This window comes from Pituophis catenifer, unplaced genomic scaffold (genome assembly GCF_029215685.1).
Source record: "Pituophis catenifer annectens isolate HBS135680 unplaced genomic scaffold, rPitCat1.0.hap2 SCAF_19, whole genome shotgun sequence".
In the NCBI taxonomy this organism is placed as follows: Eukaryota; Metazoa; Chordata; class Lepidosauria; order Squamata; family Colubridae; genus Pituophis; species Pituophis catenifer.
The window spans coordinates 70130-89311 of NW_027256899.1; positions in this window are offsets into that span (position 1 = coordinate 70130).

The window sequence follows — 19182 nt, forward strand, 5'->3', positions numbered from 1 at the left end:
GTTAGTTTTCAAAGGTATAAATTCCTAAAGAAATATTTCTTCAATCCGCTCCAAAAAGAAAAACTAAGAAAAAGTCCAATTTTCCAAATTATTAAAAGCCAATTCTTCTAAACCAAATTAATTAATGCAAAGTCTGTCTTGGGTCTTTATTTCTGTTTTTTTTTTCCTTTTTAATTTTCAAGCCCCACGGATCTGTAGCCGCTATTTAAGACTGGGGTCTTATTTAAAAAAAAAATCCAAATAATCATGTTGTTTTGCCTGGGTTGGTGTCACTCACCCGGCTTCGAAAATCTTGCTCTTTCTTCTTCCTCCTGCACGATCTTGTATCCCGGTCTGCTGCGGCTTTGTGGCAGCCGCCATGGCTGCCTACCCCCGCTTCCGACTTTGAGGATTCCGTCTGGCCTCCGAGGAACTTGCCTGTTCCTCTTGGCCCATCAAGGCGCTCCTCTTCACCCCCCATCCCTACAAGATGGGGGTCGGTCCGAAGACCGGTCGGACAGCGGTTTGTCAGTCGGGGTTTTCGCGGGCTCGTTAGAGCCCACTATTTCCCCGACTGTGGCGCCTCGGCTCCGGACCGAAATTCTCAATCCTGTCTCCAGGCGCAGAAGTGCATTTGAGAGGCAACGTGGCATCTGGAGAATTGATCTGGTGAATTTGGATTGAACTACTTCTAATGATGTAAAACATGAAGCTGACGGTCCGAGCAACGTCCCATAAAGGAGCTGTGCTAGCGACTTGGGCACAAAAAGCTGAATAGCAGCAGGGACATAGTAGCCTCCCTTTGTGCGGAAACAATGAAGAATGGTGCTGGCTGATCTTTGGCCCAGGGCAGCTGCATGTTTCTTGAACCCTTGGCCTGAATGGCCAACCCCAGGGATTTGAAGGGGCTTCCCTGCTCTATTTTGTGGCCATTTAGATGCCATGAATAAAGTTTTGGCCTTTTTGATCTTTGTTTTCTCATCATTTATGCCCAGTTGATTGTAATTACAGTACTGGAGAAGGGCTCACAAGACTCTTTTAAGGCCTACTGGTGTCCTGGAGAGGATCACAGGGGCATCTGCATAGAGCAGGAGGGCGATGCTTCGGTCACCTATTTTTGGGGGGATGTGATTTGGTTTGTTTAGCCATTTTACCATGCCAGTTATGTAAAAGTTGAAAAGCAGAGAGGCGAAAATGCCCCCATTTAACCCCCTTTTGAGTTTTAACTGACTTTGAGAGGGACCCCTGCATATCACCTCACCTTGAGGGATGTTTTAGTATGTAGGGCATGTAATAGATGTAGAAGCCTGTGGTCAATTGAGGCAGCTTCCAGCTTCTCCCATAGCTTAGTCCTGGGAACCGTATCAAAGGCTGCCTTGAGATCTATAAAGCAGGCGTAGAATGATGCAGGTCTATTTGATATGTATTTTTCCATCAGTTGATGAAGAACTAAGCACTGATCGGTAGTGCCTCTCCCCTCTCTAAACCCGGCTCCCTCTTCAGCGATCAAATTCTCAAGAGCCAGCCACTCTCCATCTGGAGGTGTTTTCCATCAGGATGACCAGGGAGAAGATTAGCCTGACAACTTTCTTCTTGATCAACCCATGCTTTCTGGGAATCAACCTCTTGTTTTCAAAGAGTTTATGAATCATCTTTTTCCCCCTCTGTTCATTTTATTTGTCATCTGCTCTAGAATGTTCCCTATAATTGATCAATTGTGTCAATGATATTTTCTCTATGCTTTGTCAGTATATGATGGACAAATTTTTTCTCAAAGTTTTTCATTCACTTTTAAAAATAATGATAATATTTGTATCCTAATTAAGCATATTTGCAAATCAGACAATTGTAGAAGAAAGATTCAATGTGGGATAAGAAACAAAGTTTTCTACTTTTCAAATTCCTGGATGTTCCCAATCTAGTTTCATCCGTTTCTGAAGAAGAATGAATTTTTCAATATTTCTGAGAGGAAGCTGTACTTGGACCAAAATGGAGAGATAACAGCAGATCTGGACGTTCACGGCTTCTTGGTTTTCCCCAAGGGGGATGTCAGGAGAGAGATTCTGGCGTATTTTGAAAGACAGAGATTTACTATCAACCAAGATGTTCTTTCACAGATAAAGTTACTCAATAAGGTGTGAGAAATTTTGATGTCTTTTCTCTGTTTTCCAAAGTCTGAGGTCCCATTTCAAGTGGGCAAAGCAGAGGTGAAATGCTACCGGTTCACTCTGGTTTGGGCAAACTGGTAGTAAAAAATACTTCTAATAGGTAAAAAAAAGTTCCAACGATCACGCAGCATAGCTGTGATCATCGGAACCTTTTTATTTTTTTTACTTTTTAAAGCATTTTTTTACTACCTATTTGCCCAAACTGGTAGTAAAAAAAAATGCTTTAAAAAAGTTTTTAAAAAAAAGTTGGCCAAGCTCACGAAGTCACATGACCCCACCAAGCCACGCCCACCAAGCCACGCCCACAGAACCTGTAACAACAATTTTTACATTTCACCACTGGAGCAAAGCCTGGAGTCTCCAGGGTGGTTGGCCTCCCATGCCAGGTGGTGTCATCTCATGGAAGCTCTTCAAGAGACGGGACCTAAGTGGAGTGGCTTTGCCATGTTTTATGGAAACCTTTTAAGAAACCTTACTGGTCAGAGGTTTCTGTCTTCAACACAGTTTTACTCTACATTAAAAAAATCTAATGGAATAAAAGCTTCCTAAAATGTTTACAGGAAACTTTATTCTCAGTTTTAATAAGAATATATCATCATACATAAATCTTTTTTCACTTCCATCCCTCTAGACTACATTAAATAGAAAAGTCCTTTATTACAGTGTTAAATGCCAGAAGCAAAGGGGAGGAATTAAATGAAGAATCTGCCAGTTGTTTTACCTCCTGCATCTGTTTAGAAATAATCAGAGGTTTTAAATACCCCAATGAAGACCAGCGGTACTTATCTCCATCCATTTCTCCCTCCATTTGAGTCCTAACATATTTTCTTTGTCATTCCTTGTTTTTCTGCTCAGTCCCTGCCTCAGTCCAAATGTGTGGAAAGTTGTCATCCTGGATTTGTCAAGAGGGCTCGAGAAGGAGAGCCAGTTTGCTGCTACGACTGCGTTCCTTGTCCGGAGGGGACCTTCTCCACTCAAGAAGGTGGGTCACACTGAGGAAAATGGGAGGCTTTGTGGAACTGGATCCAAATTAAAAAACAGATTGAAGCTCACATGGGTTTTTTATTTTTAACCTGCACAATTTCTTATCTAAATGGAAGTAAATCAAAAAGACTTGGAAGGAGGGGCTGCGAAGAGATTGGAGGAGGGGGTGGCAGACTGGGCAAGCTTTACTAACAGCAGAGGAAATATCTCTTCTGCTTTTTAGTTTGGATATGTGCTGCTAAGTTTATCTTTCTAGGAACATCTTTGAAACTTGATGAATTGTTATATGTCCACCTTCTGAAAGGCCTTCAGAAGTTGTGGGAGCTTCATCACTGGAGGCTTTCAAGAAGACTACCATTTGTCAGAAATGGTGTAGGGTCTCTGCTTAGGCAGGGAGGAGTGGACTAGATGACCTATAAAGTCCCCTACAACTCTGTTGATCTGTAATCTGTATATTGGATCCACCCCTTGAGGATCACTGAGAAGGTGTCACTGGTCCATAATGTGCTGCTGTGGATAGTTATGGGGGGAACTCATTACACAAATAGTCTGCTAGTCATGTATATCGGGGTGGCAAACTCAATTTCATTGAGGGCCTCATCAGGATTAAGTTTGTCCTTGGGGGCCCGAGGTGGGCATGGCTGGGGGGCTAACTCGATATTACTCATGTCGAGGGTGCCTGTGATGGCCTGAGTGCTCTGCCAGTGAAGACAGAGCTTGGGAGGGCTGCATGGCCTTGAGTTTGACATCCCTAATGTAGATCAATCAATCAATCAATCAATCAGAATTGAGCTAGAAGGGACCTTGAAGGTCTCTTAGTCCTACCCCCTGCTCAAGCAGGAGACCCTATACCATTTCAGACAAGTGACTATTCAGTCTCTTCTTAAAAACCTCCAATATTGAAGCACCTACAACTTCTGGAGGCCAGCTGTTCCACTGGCTAATTGTTCTCACTGTTAGGAAGTTTCTCCTGAATTCCAGGTCATTTCCAGATGTTACAAGATACAATTCCACTTTTTCCATCAGATGCATCCCAAAGAAGGATTCCAGTACCCAGCAATTGTCCAACTGCTCCATTTCAGATGGACCTTGATTGGCCTCTTTGCTTCAGACACAGAAGAGGGAGAGAATTTCATGAGGACTTTCCTTCATGTACTTGACAGGAATGGAATTTGTCTTGATATATCACAACAATTTTCACCATCTGAACATACAGCCCCCCTCAGGGATGCCATCCCTAAATGGAGACAAGACAATGTCTTTGTTCTTCTCATAGAACATGTTTCCCCTTGGATCAGAATTCTTCCTTTCCATTTAACTCTTAGGTGTTTGCCAAGACCCATTGAAGGGAGAGTCCGGATCCTCACAAATTTTAAAGACTATACAATAAACAAGCGCAGTCTTTTCAAATCCATCCATAGTATTTGGAAGTTTGGTTATCTGTCAAAAAAAAGGCCAAAAGATGATGCCTTTGAACCCCATTTCTTTGTGGAACCCTTGTCTCCATTCATTTCTACCTCCATTTTCCATGGATGGAGAGTCTTAACATCTTTTCTTTGGTATTCCCTTTTTTCTGTTTAGTCCCTGCCTGAGTCTAAATGGAGGAAAATTGTCATCGTGCCAATTTGCTGCTAGGACTGTGTTCCTTGTCCGGAGGGGATCATCTCTGCTCTGGAGGGGTTGCGAGGAGATGGGAGGAGGAGGCGGCAGACTGGGCAAGCTTTACTAACAGCAGAGGAAATATCTCTCCTGCTTTTTAGTTTGGATATGTACTGCTAAGTTTACCTTTCTAGGAACATCTGAATTCTTTGAAACTTGGTAAATAGTTTTAGGTCCACCTTCTGAAAGACCTTGCAATCCACTGAATATTGGATCCTCCCCTTGAGGATCACTGAGAAGGTGTCACTGGTCTATAATGTGGTGCTATGGATAGTTATGGGGGAACTCATTACACAAATAGTCTGCCAGTCATTTAGATCAATCAATCAATCAATCAATCAATCACCCCAACGATGCCCTTGAAGTGATGTCCCGGTGCCTGGAGGCCGTACGGATCTGGATGGGGAGGAACAGGCTCAGGCTCAACCCATCCAAGACCGAGTGGCTGTGGTTTCCGACGTCCCGATATAGTCAGTTGATGCCATCTCTGACTATTGGGGGCGAATCACTGGCCCCCACAGAGAGGGCTCGCAACTTGGGCGTCCTCCTGGATTCCCGGCTGTCTTTAGAAGAGCACCTGACGGCCGTGACCGGGAGGATTTTCTATCAGGTTCGCCTGATTCGCCAGTTGCGTCCCTTTCTGGATCGGGACTCGTTACGCACAGTCACTCATGCCCTCGTCACCTCCCGCCTGGACTATTGTAATGCTCTCTACATGGGGCTCCCCTTGAGGAGCACCCGGAGGCTCCAACTGGCGCAGAGTGCGGCCGCGCGGGTGGTACTGGGAGCGTCATGGCGCTCCCATGTGACACCTCTCCTGCACGAGCTGCACTGGCTCCCGGTGGTCTTCCGGGTGCGCTTCAAGGTTTTGGTTACCACCTTTAAAGTGCTCCATGGCTTAGGACCTGGTTATTTACGGGACTGCCTACTACCACCAATAGCCTCCCACCGGCCAGTACGCTCTCATAGAGAGGGACTCCTCCGGGTGCCGTCAGCCAAACAATGTCGGCTGGCGACCCCTAGGGGGGAGAGCCTTCTCTGTGGGGGCACCTACCGTCTGGAATGAGCTCCCCCCAGAGATACGGAGGATCCCGGATCTGCGCACCTTCTGCCGCACTGTGAAGACTCTTTTATTCCATCAAGCAGGCTTGGCCTAATCTCCTCCCTCTTTTAATATATAAATTTTAAATCTGTTCTTAAATTATTGGGGTGTTTTAATTTGTCTGGGCCAAAAAATGATTTAATTCAATTTTAACTGGTTTTTTAAATTTTTGTATTTATGTATCTTATTGCTTGGCTGTTCACCGCCCTGAGTCCTTCGTGAGTAGGGCGGTATACAAATCAAATCAAATAAATAAATAAATAAATAAATAAAATCATCAAAACAGAGTTGGAAAGGAGCTTGGAGGTCTTTTGGTCCTACCCCCTGATCAAGCAGGAGACCTTATGCCATTTCAAAGGAGTGACTGTTTAATGAAATTGTTAAGAAATACTTCTTGGAAAGTGCCTCTGGTATCAGCTGTTATCCAAAGAAGGTATTTTCTGTAAGATAAAAGGACAGAATATTAAAGAAATATTGCTTTTTTTGCTTTCTCAGATACCGAAAAATGCACCAAGTGCCGAGGTGATAAATACCCAAATAAGGACCGAGTTCAGTGTATCCCCAAAGTCATAACCTTCCTGTCTTATGAAGAACTTCTGGGCATCATCCTGGTTTCTTTTGCCCTACTCTTGTTCTTAATCACAGACCTTGTTTTAATCATCTTTATTAAATACCGAGAAACTCCCCTTGTCAAAGCCAACAACCGGGACCTCTCCTATATCCTCCTCATCTCCCTCCTACTTTGCTTCTTGTCTCCTTCTCTCTTCATTGGTCAACCAAGGAAAGCCACCTGCCTTCTCCGACAAACGGTTTTCAGCCTCATCTTCTCAGTTGCCGTTTCTTCTCTCTTGGCCAAAACCATCACGGTGGTGCTGGCCTTCCTGGCCACAAAACCAGGAAACCGAGTGAAGAGATGGTTGGGGAAGAGCTTGGCCAACTCCATCATCCTCTCTTGTTCCGCTATCCAAATTATCATCTGCTCCATCTGGCTGGGAGTTTCTGCCCCCTTCCCTGACTCTGACCTCCACTCCCAGCCTGGAGAGATCATCCTGCAATGCAACGAAGGGGCCGTTGTCATGTTCTACGTCACCCTCAGCTACATGGGCTTCCTGGCTGCCATCTGCTTCACGGTGGCTTTCCTGGCCAGGAACCTGCCTGGGGCCTTCAACGAAGCCAAGCTGATCACCTTCAGCATGCTGGTCTTCTGCAGTGTCTGGGTGACTTTTGTGCCCACCTACCTGAGCACCAAAGGGAAATACATGGTGGCTGTGCAGGTCTTCTCCATCCTGGCCTCCAGTGCTGGTCTGCTGGGCTGCATCTTCATCCCCAAGTGCTACATTATCTTTCTGAGGCCAGACCTCAACACAAAAGAGCAGCTCACAGCCAGAACAAATGTAAAAACATGAGATATAACACCATTGTGATATTGGAAGAATTGTTAAAAGTTTCTTTTATTTGAAAGGAGATATTATTTCCATTTAGATAGTAAGCAGGAGTCAAAGAAAATCATACGTATATGTTTCAAATTTGGAAATTATTGTATTCTTCACAGTTTACAGCCAGAAGAAATGTGTAAATGTGTGACTGAGGAATTTCAACTTTTAACATGTTCCACAGTCCAAACATAGAAAATGGTCCAAGCTGCTCTGCATGCATGAGTGGGCCAATTATTTTTATTCAAATAAGTAAAGGGTGTGTGGAAGATTGTGAGGAGACAAATTTCTTGGAGAAATTGGAGTATATTAGCAAGACAGAAATAGAGAAGGAATGTATGGAGCAACGTTGATGCCCTCATTTCTCAGTACATTTTACCCAAACTGCTGTGGCAACGTAACTGAGACATTTCATTTTGCTTACACAATAACTCTTTCTTGAGGGTAGCAACAATACAAGGCTGGGGAGGTAACTTGAGTCTTGCTAATTTTGAATATTCATGCTCACATCATCTATTAAATGAAATATGCATATGTATGATTATCTTTTTCTCCTCCTTTCCTGGAATGTATAAATATGAGTGCATCCTTTTGTCTGTAAGATTTCCTCTCACTATTTTCTGGGGAGAAATTCCTCCAATGGACACTGAATAAATAACAGTTGTAGTGAGCCTGGATTATTGGGTTTTTTAGGTCCTGTGTTTGATTCCAGAGAAACTGGTGTCAGGAGTGGGATTCACAATCTTCCATCTGCCACCAGGGACAAGAGATGGGGCAGCCCTATAGGGTGAGTGTTGTGAGATTGATCCCATAACCCTTCCCACTGCCACATAAAGGCACCATTGAGGAGTGTGTGTGAGGCCACAATCTGTGTTTAAGTGTCTCTTGTGGCTGGAAAGCTTTGTGGTCCCTTCCGTCCCAGTTTCTCAGCCCCCCTGGCCCTGCTGTGAGCTCAGCCGAGCGATGTCTGGAGGTATCCAGGAACTGAGGGGGAATTTGGCTTTGCAGAGCGAGTGGGACCCTCTGTGTGGAAGAAAGGAGGCTGACCCAGAGGTTCTGTGCAAACTCCCTTTTTCCTGTTGTCTGAATGGAGGAATTCAGCTGATCCTAGGCAGGGAGGGAAGTGGATAATGGGGCTCCAGGAGACTCTGATTGGGGAAGGAATCTTTCCCAAAGAAACAGAGAAATCTCCTGTGTCCCAGGGCTGGGAGGAGGTCGAGGGCCCTCACTTGTGTTTCCATAGGCCTCAAAAAAAAGGGAGGCTGTGAAATTGGAAGGGATCATACAAAAAAACCTTTCCACCCAGGTGGGAAGAGAAACCAGATGTGAATCCAAGGACCCCAATAATCAGCGCAGGGAAGGAAAAGGGGAGGCTGGACAGGAACAGCCTCCAATTCCAGACATGGACCGAGATCAGACAGATCATGATCTGAAGGGGAAACGTCAGAATCTCTGGGAGAAAAACAAGTGGGAGATTTCTCCACTCTGGGGGTCTCTCAGTGGGACCCACAGGGGCTCCTGGTGGTTTTGGGAACACCGGTGGGGAACTCCGTGTCTGGCTGAATGTCTGAGGCAGTGGACAGAGTCAGACTCAGTGGTCATCCTGTGCCCAGGGAAATGGACAAAGACAGCGGGGGGTGGGGGTCATGGGGGGCTTCTTTTGGCTTGAGATTGGTGGGGTCAGTCTGGGTGCAAATGGAGACGTTAAAAATCCCCTCTGCCCTCCAATCCTCCCCTTGATCTGCTTCCAGGGAGATGGGGGTGGCCAGTCTTTGGGCCTCCTGGAGGGATCCAGAGGAGAGTGGGGGAGGGGGGCAGTGAGAGGCCTTCTGGCCATAAAAGGAGGACGGGCGAAGACCCCTTTGGAGAAGGAGCCGCATTCGGCTGTGAAGGAGCAGATGAGGGGTTCCAGAGGGAGTGGAGGAGCATGGGGGGGGGGAGGGGATTTTTTCTATTTTTCACATTTCTTAAGAGCCCACGTCCCTCCCTGCTGTGTGAGAAAATCAGCCCGAGTGCAGACAACAAAATCACAAACACACACACACACACACACACACACACACACACACACACACACAAAGAATTAGAACAACAGAAAGTGGCTGACACCACCACCCAAGCAGCTGGACAAACTCTTACACTAAACGTATGCACACACACACACTGGGAGGGATTTTTGAATAATTATGAAAAATTAGCCATGTTTTCCACCCACCGAGGACTGAAATGGCTCCTCCTCTTGGCTGTTTGGCTGCTTCTCCTCAGGCCTTTGAGGCCCCAATGGAGCTGGATACGACTCTCCTTCCAGGCCACGTCCAGTTCCTTGCAAGGACATCAGATTTGGCCCCAAATAATTCTCATCAACTCCCTGATAAAAATAAAGCAAATCCCATTAAAATACAAGAATGAGAGATCCGTCTATGTCGATTGTGTATTCGTGGCATTGGGTTCCTGCACGGGGGAGAAGGTTGGACTAGATGGCCATGAAGGTCTCCTCTCACAGCTTCCATGCTGGGATTCTCTGAATGTCTGCAATACTTATGACCATTCATTTAGCAATGGTTGAAAGTTACGACAAAGCTGAGAATCACAACTTAGAAGCAGATGGTTACAGTGTCCCTGCAGTCACGTGATCACAATCCAGGCGTTTGGCAACTGGCTCACATGGACGATAGTTGCAGGGTCCCAGGGTTACGTGGTGGCCATTTGCCATCTTCTCATGGCTTCCAACAGGCAAAGTCAACGGGAAGCCAGTGGGGAAGGTTGCAAGCCACGGTCAGGGGAGGTCTCACTTTATGACGAGTTTCTCTGTGGTTGAAAGTCAAGGACTTCCTGTACTATGTCCTTCTAAAAGGAGAAATCAGGTTGTGGGACTCCCCAGAATATCATTAATTCTTTGAGAGGCAGTGAGACCCCCAGTATATAATACCCCCAGTATTCCCAGTACATAAAACAGCAGCCCCAGTATCCTGAGCCATGGCCTCACTGGGAATACTGGAAACCAGCACCCAAAACCATTTCTGGGGCTCCAAGTGGGACGAGGAGAATCAAAGTCACTGGTGGATCCTCTGAAGAGACACGGAGAGATCTCTGAAAATCTCCATCAAGTTTTGTCCAGAGATTGTGGGGAATCCCTGACATCCATCCATCCATCCATCCATCCATCCATCCACAAAGCCTGGTTTCCGTTCCTCTCCCACCATCCCAGCTCCAGATCTTCCGGCTCTGGGGATTTGCAGAGGCCCCTTCACCCTCCCTTCCTCCATCAAACCTCTCAGACTGGCCGTCCCATTGGATCCCTTCCTCTTCAACTGTGGCAGGGACCTTGATCTGGCCAGGGATGATTGACAGCTCCAGGGTATTTAGGATTGGTTTTGAGGTCCACTGGCTGGGTGGGGTTTGCTCTGCTGTGTAAGAGTTGTGTAAGGGAACTTCACAAATATGCTGAGGACACCTGGTGGCAGGTGATGGGGAGGAAAACGGCAGGTAAGGAAAAGACCGGAGGGAGCGGGAAAGGGGGGGGCAGAGAGAGAGAGACCAAGGAATGGCCAGAAGACTTGGGGTCCCTTCTGAAGAGGGAAACCTTCTCCCTGGTTTGACCTCTGAAGCTTTGAGCAGGTCAGGCTGATTCCTCTTCAGTCCTTTGCAGTTCCAGACTCCCCCAAAGGGAAAGGAAGGGGAAGGGGTTTCTCTCCTCTCCCCCTCCTCTTTCCAGGCAGCGACCCAGACGGAATGCAAATTCCTCCTTCATTGGGATCGCCTGGACAGGAGGCCACCCAGAAGTGCCACCTTCTCTTCATTGATGGATGAGACTGACTGGACTCCCCTCTCATGCACAACATCCCTGGGTGGGTCAGTGCAGAAGAATAAAATATACAACAACCCAAGAAAAGGACCCCCAAGTCTTCCCTGGCTATGGGGGGCGGCTCCCCTCTTCTCATCCAGCCCCACCCTCACCCCGACCTCTTCCCAGGGCAGAATGTGTGTGCGCTTCCGGCCCCAGAGGAGGAATCGGCGGTTCTAAATTGGGGGAGGAAGCTTTGATTTCGGACTTTGGAGGTGGGAAGGACAAGAATCAGAGGGAGAACCAATGGGAATTCTCCCTGCTTGAGCGTCATCGGTCTCCGGGCAGAGTCCTTTGTGGCTTCACCTGAAGGAGGAGGGAGTTCATAGCAGAGAGAGAAGCGGAGAAATGGGGGGGGGATCTGTTCGGTATTTGGGGGGGGGGAAGCAGCTTAAGGGGGTTCATGGCAGCCCTAGACGGGACCCTCCACTTTCTTTGCTCCCTTCAGGAGTCTCAGCCAGGGATTCCCGCTTCCCCCCTTCTTATCTCCCCCCCCCATTGACATCCCCAACAGCGGTTCTTGAACCCAAAACCGAGCTCTTATTTGCGGTGGGTCCGAAAACCCCACAGACCCTCCGGCAGCGCCTTTCCCAGGAAGGGAGGAAAAGGCAGGAGCTTCCGGGAGGGGCAGGGAGGGGGCAGGGAGGGCAGGGACCCCCAGGGGTTTGGGGGAGGGGCACTCCCAATGATGAAATTTGTGTGTCATGAACCCCCCCTTTCTTCACCCCTCCCCCCTTTCTTCACCCCTCCCCTCCCCCCTTTCTTCACCCCTCCCCTCCCCCCTTTTCTTCACCCCTCCCCCCCTTTCTCCGACCTCTCTCTGCGCCCAACTCTTTGTCATCAGGTGAAGTCAAGGGAGACTCTGCCCGGAGACCGATGACGCTGCAGAAGGGAGCATTCCCATTGGTCCTTACGCTTTTCTAGGCACGTCCTAGGCAGAAATCTTCATCTGTGAAATGAAACGTGTACGTGTGTATGTGTGTGTGTGTGCGTGTCCTGGCCAGATGCTTCCAGCCCCAGAGGAGGGATCGGGGGGTCTGAACTGGGGGGGAGGAAGCGTCGATCTCGGACTTTGGAGGTGGGAAGGGCCAGAACCAGCGGCTGCACCAATGAGAATTCTCCCTGCTTGAGCGTCATCGGTCTCCGAGCAGAGTCCTTTCTGGCTTCACCTGAACCCCTCCCCCTTTTGCTTCACCCCCTCCCTCCGATTCCGCCTGTGGGGGCTCCTTCTTCTATCTCCTTTCCTTCCCTTCCCTTCCCTTCCCTTCCTTTCCTTTCGCTTTCCTTTCCTTTCCTTTCCTTTCCTTTCCTTTCCTTTCCTTCCTTTCCTTTCCTTTCTTCCTTCTTCTCTCTTCCTTTCCTTTTCCTTTCCTTTCCTTTCCTTTCCTTTCCTTCCTTTTCTTTCCTTTCCTTTCCTTTCCTTTCCTTTTTCCTTTCTTTCCTTCTTCTCTCTTCCTTTCCTTTCCTTTCCTTTTCCTTTCCTTCCTTTCCTTTCCTTTCCTTTCCTTTCCTTTTCCTTTCTTTCCTTCTTCTCTCTTCCTTCCTTTCCTTTCCTTTCCTTTCCTTTCCTTTCCTTTCCTTTTTTCCTTTCTCTCTTTTTCTCTTTTCCTTTCCTTTCCTTTCCTTTCTGTCCTTCTATCTGCCTTTCCCTTTCCTTTCCTTTCCTTTCCTTTCCTTTCCTTTCCTTTCCTTTCCTTTCCTTTCCTTTCCTTTCTTTCCTTTCCTTTCCTTTCCTTTCTTTCTTTCTTTCCTTTCCTTTCCTTTTTCTCTCTTCCTTTCCTTTCCTTTCCTTTCCTTTCCTTTCCTTTCCCTTTCCTTTCCTTTCCTTTCCTTTCCTTTCCTTTCTGTCCTTCTTCTATCTGCCTTCCTTTCCCTTTCCTTTCCTTTCCTTTCCTTTCCTTTTCCTTTCCTTTCCTTTCCTTTCCTTTCCTTTCTTTTCCTTTCCTTTCCTTTCCTTTCCTTTCCCTTTCCGTTCCTTTCCTTTCCCTTTCCCTTTCCTTTCCTTTCCTTTCCTTTCCTTTCCTTTCCTTTCTTTCCTTTCCTTTCCTTTCCTTTCCTTTCCTTTCCTTTCCTTCCCTCTCTTCTCCCCTCCCCTCCTCTCCTCTCCTCTCCTCTCCTCCCCTCCCTTCCCTTCCCCTCCCCTTCCCTTCTGGGAACCGTTTTGAAAGGGTTGGTGCCTTTTGTGGGATATATGAGAAAAGGATCTTTCCATCTAGAGATGCCTTGGGGATATAAATACAGACAGTCCTCAATTTACGATGGTTCATTTAGAGACTGTTTGAAGTTTCAACAGTACCGAAAAAAGCAATTTATGGCCGTTTTTCACACTTATGACCCTTGCAGCATCCCCAGGGTCACCTGATTAACATTCAGATAACAAACAGTCAGATTTAAATGTCATCTCAAATAAATTGCACTCCCAAACAATTAATCTTTGCTGAGATATTCCATTTATTGAGTACGACAGATCTGGCCCCAACTCATCGTAGCCGATACTAACCTCTGACCCCCCAAAACCCTTCCCTTTCTGTTCCCCAATTCTCATCTTCTCATTTGCCATCTTCCAAGTCAGTCTTCCCAGCTCCTGCCTTCAACCCCAGGAATGTCCCCCTCCCATCCCATCTCCCAGGGGATATTATCTACAGAGAAAATAAGTAGGTGAAAAGTCAAGCCTCGTTGTCTCCTCTTTATGGCAGCATTGAAATGCTGACACAGAGGCTTTGTGGCTGACTCACATTTATGACGGTCACAGTGTCTGGGGATCACGTGATCCAGTAAAGTCAATGAGGGAAACCAGGTTCACTTCACATCCCGTGTGACTAACTTAACAACCGCAGTGATTCACTTAACAACGGTGCCAAAAAGGTCGTACAGTGAGAAAAAATTCACTTAACAACTGTCTCGCTTAGCAAAAGAGAATTTGGGCTCCATTGTGGTCGCAAGTCAAGGCTCACCTGCACGGTGGACACAGAAAGTCTACAGACCCCATCAAAATACTGAGAGGTTTCTGAGGTTTCTGAGGCGCAAATAAAATAAAAATCAGACCAAAATAAACCTGAAAGAAAGAAGATCTGAAAGAAGAAATATTTAGAGAGCAATCTTGAACTTAAAATTAATTTATTGCAGCCTCAAATACACAAACAGAAGAAAAGGTATATTACGTAGTTATATATATTGCACGTATAATACATATTTACAAATACAGAACTGCTGCGGCCATCCAGACAGAAACCCCCAAAGGTCCCTTGGAGGACCCTGGAAAGTGACCTTGTTCCTCTTGGGGGTCCATGCTTGGTTTGGCCTCTGCGTTGAAGGGGTTGCAAGTGTCACCAGAAGCAGCAGCTGAAGATGAGGAGGCGGCCTCCATCACTGTGGAACCTCCATACCGGAATCCATCACTTCCCACATCACCATCATTGATGAAAGATGATGCCAGACGTTCAGCCCCTGGTCAACAATGGGATGGTTGGCATCTCAGCCGTGACCGCTCCTGTGTCCTGGGGCAAAAGAAGCACAGACTGAATATTTTAATAATAATGAAATAGAAAGGAAGAAACAAAACAATTCAAAAAACTGAGCCACCAAATTAAGATTAAAGGCTCCTCGTTTTCTTTCCTGTTGGCTTCCATAGTCCAAAAACTCCCACCCAAAACCCCAAAGGAAGAAATGCAAAACAAAAGGCATTAAATAACAACAACAATAATAACAGAATATCTTTCATATAGAAAAATAAAGAAAAACTGAAAACCAAATGAGTTCAAACTAATTGAGCCGAGGTGGAGCAGTGGTTAGAGTGCAGGACTGCAGCTACTTCAGCTGACTGCTAGTTCAGCAGATCAGCGGATCAAATCAAGGTTGACTCAGCCTTCCATCCTTCCGAGGTGGGTAAAATGAGGACCCAGATTATTGGGGGCAATATGCTATTTGGTATACTGTCTATGGTGTAAGCCGCCCAGAGTCCTTGGAGAGTGGGCAGCATAGAAATATGAATAATAATAATAAAATAAAAAAATAAACACTTACCAACCATCACATTGTTGAGCAAGGAAGAATGTCTGACATCCTCCGTTCATCAATGATAGTGAGGTTGGAGTTGGTGGGTTCCGGTATGTACGGTTCCACCGTGATGATGGTGGCCTCCACATCTTCACTTCGTTCCTCTGGTGACACTTGCAGACACCTTTTCCTGGGGATTGGAGAAGAAAAAAAGAATAAAATATCACTGACTGCTACATTCTTTTCTTAACAAGGATAATAAACATATTCTTAATGGGGGCCCCATTAGTGGAGATTTTCAAGGAAAGGTTGGGGGTTGGACTAGAAGACCTCCAAGGCCCCTTCCAGCCCTGAGGGACTCTATCCTTTCTCCTGTTAGTCCCACCAACATTTTGGGAGGCTTTCAGTGCCCCAGGGCTCCCCAGGTTGTGGTGAGGCCACTCCCCTGATCAGGAGCAACTTACCTGCACTGGTGGAAGAAAACGCAGAGGCCAACCAATGCATAGACCCCAAGGACAAACAAGGTCACTTTCCAGGGGTCTCCAAGGATGTTCTGGGGCCTGTCAAGGGATGGCCGCAGCAGCTCATTTGGGTCCATTTCTGGAAGAGAAAAGGGATGGAGGAAGAAGAGTCAATCTCTGGTTTTAATGGTTGGTGGTTCCCCTCCAAGACTAACCATCCCAAGGTCAAACTCCCAAGCAAGGGAAAAAACCACACCTCAGACCAGAAACCAAGTCCTGCTCACCTCTTGGTCTCAGTCTCTATCTTTCTATTTCTCTTTCTTTCTTGCTCTCTCTCTCTTTCTATCACTCTCTCTGACTCTCTCTCTGGCTCTGGCTCTCTTTCGAGTGAGTCTTTGATCCACTGAACCTTCTTTAGCCTGCATGGCCCCACCCATCAACGGAAAAGAATTCCAACAGAATCCAGGTATCCAGGTAACCTAGAGGTCAAACAACACTTCTCCCTCTACTCAACCCTTGGCCCCTCCCTCCCTTGGAATCCCCCCCCCTTTCAGCTCAGGAGGGAAGGTGAACAGTTTAGTGGCCCTCAGCAGTGGGGAATCCAGGGGGTCCTGCCTAAGAAGGGGGTTGGACTAGAAGACCTCCAAGGTCCCTTCCAACTGTTATTTTCTGTGGGGCTTTCCGAGAAGCGACCCTCCAAACCTTGGTTCCACCCCACCTGTGCCCAATGACACGGCCATCAAATAACACCCTTCACCCATGGCGGAAACTTCCTTCCTCCCAAGCAGGCCTGACAGGCTCACCTGCTATTTGCAAAGGGATCCTCAAGCACAAGACCTGAGGTGCAGCCTAAAAGAAAGGCTCATCCCTTCTCCTTGTTCAGCGATGGAACGGACTCCAAAAGCACCATCCCTCTTTGGGGCATCTTCAGCGCACATCCCAAAGGTGCTTTTCAAGAGAGCTGGAATTTCTTGGGTTTTTTCCCCTTGAAAACGTTTCGCTTCTCATCCAAGAAGCTTCTTCGGTTCTGACTGAATGGTGGGGAATGGAAGGATTTCTCCTCCTTGCAGCCGTTTGGTGGTTAGCATTGTGAAGGTCAGCCGTGGGCTCTCTGAGAGGCCTTGAGGCCACCTGGGGGTTTATCTGCACCCTCAGGGTCCCCTGAATCAGAGGGCAAATGGGGGGAACCTCCTTGGAACTGGGGAAAGGACCCTGTTGCTGTCTTCGGAGAGAGCAAAGTCCACCCTCTGGACAGAGGAGACCCCTGGTTGGAAAGAGGGTCAAAGAGTCCATCTACGTTAAAACGGAACAGCCCCCTCTCAACAGAGGGGGAGGGGGAGGACCCCACCTCTCTCCTGTCTACCAGACCGTCCTGAGGACATGGGGTTTGGGGGCAGCCCAGTCCGTGTGCAAGGAGTCAGCCGGGTCTCTGCAGGTTTCCAGAATTGAGAGGATTTCTCCCAGCCTGACCTGCTTTCTGCCTCCATCCTCCAATGCAGCACGCAGGAAGAGTCCTTGGTGGGAGGAGGGGACCCCAGAGACCCCCTGGGCTCCTCTTTCCAGGACAAGCTTAACATTGGGGCCCTTTCACCCAATTCCTGCAATGCACAAGGGGCAGAACTCCTGGCTGACCCACAAGTACGACCATCTGGGATCGGTAAAGAGAGGTTTTACAGGAGTGATTGGAGGAAGTCCAGATTGTTCTTCCTGCAACACTGAGAAAATGCCCTGTTTTAACAAGACAAACTGACTGGCATCGATTAAAGACATTAATCGCCTTTATTGTGGCCCATGAAGAATTGTTTTCTCTTTTCGGAGACGTTTCATGGAGTCCCATTTTCTGAAGGAAATTGCAGGCCTTCACCAAATAGTGACAGTTGTCAGCCAGAAGACAAAGTAATAGCATTAATATTTTGTTTGGAAAATCAGAATTTAGGTTTCGAGAGAACCTACCGTATATTCCAGAACAGGACATAATATTGTCCATGTGTTTGTCTTCCAGTTCTTATAATCTCAATGATCCTTTAGGACAATTGTTGAACAGGGAGGGCAAATTATAATTTAAAGGAATGGAGGAATAGTGACAATAATGGAAAATGCAATCGGTCAATTAAAATCCAAAGAATCAAATGTGTAGCTATTCCCAGCTTTTCCCCCAAAGTTTGGTCAGAAGAGAGGTCAAGGAGCAGCTGAGGTCTCCTTAGTGTTACCTGCTTCCATCCTCCAATTCCTCTGCCTTTCAGATGGGGATGGGCAACCAGAGTTTGACAGGCGTCCCCCAAGGTCTCTGCCACCTGATGTGGTTGCAAAGAGGGAAAGTCAAAATGTAACCCAGACTTGGGGTGCTTAAAAGCAGAGTGCCAGTCTCTGCCAAAGCTTATTTCCACAAAGGCTTCTGGGGCTACCGGAGCATTTTTAGAAAACACAGGCTGGGTGAGGGCATCTCAGGGCTTTCTCCAGAAGTGAGGCTTCCTGCTGAAAAAGGCAAAGGGCCAAAGGTGGAGGAGAAGTCATTGTGGGCAAGGAAAGATGGACTGGGATCTCTGTGGTTGTTCAATTTAATTTTAAATGTCTAGTAGATGACCAGTGACCTGCTGGATCCCCTTTTCAGATCTGCTTCCTTCCCAGGATCTCCCTCAGCTCCTTCAATGAGGTTGGGAGGGGGGGGCTCCTGCTGTGTTGCTTCCCCTCAAACGCTGGGCAGACCCTCAGAGGGAGCCCTGATGGATGACCCCATGTAGCCCAGTCCACAATCAGCCCAGGAGAGGTTTCAGGACCTTTTGTGTGACATCACAATCTTGCATCCAGCTGTGGAGAGATGCGGGGGGGGGGTGTCCCCTCAGAGACCCCCCCAGGAACTGTGGGTCTTTCAAGATGGAGAGTCAGAAGCTGGAAGAGACATCCGGAAAGTCCCAGACAAAGTCTGTGGAGGGAAAAGGAAAAACGGGGAGTGAAAGACCTTGGAAAGACAAGCTGAATGACTTGGGGAGGGGGGAAGAGAAGGAGAGGAAGGGAGGGAGAAAAAGGAGGAAGGAGGGAAGAGAAAATACAGGGAAGGGAGGCTTAACTGCCTTTATATCCTTGAACTGGGAAGACTGCAGGAGTTTCTTGCAGGCACTGGAGATAATCTTTGGATCTCTCTGTCGAAGGTCAAAGGGATCAAGTGGATCACTCAGCTCCCTCACAACCCACCATCTCCCCTCCCTCTCCTCTCTATCCTGGATCCTCTAGTTCTAGCCCATTTCTTTTCTTTTATAGAACCGACCGGCTTCCCTCAGTTTCCCTTTGAGATTGAGTTTGAGGTGGGAGGTTTGGGGCAGCTGGGAAGGAGAGATGCTGTCCGGTAGAAGAATTGGAGGGAAGATCAGATTTCAAAATCTTTTTGGTCCAGAGCTGGAAAATCTTCTTCCCTGAAAGTGCCCAACAGATGGAAAGAGGTCCAGGGGCGAGGGAGGTGGCATTCTTTAAGGGGGGCATCTGTGGCCCCTGCAGAGCTCCCCATTCCCTCCAATAGACCCCAACACCCTCTGTGGCCCTTTGGAAGTTCCTCCCCCCA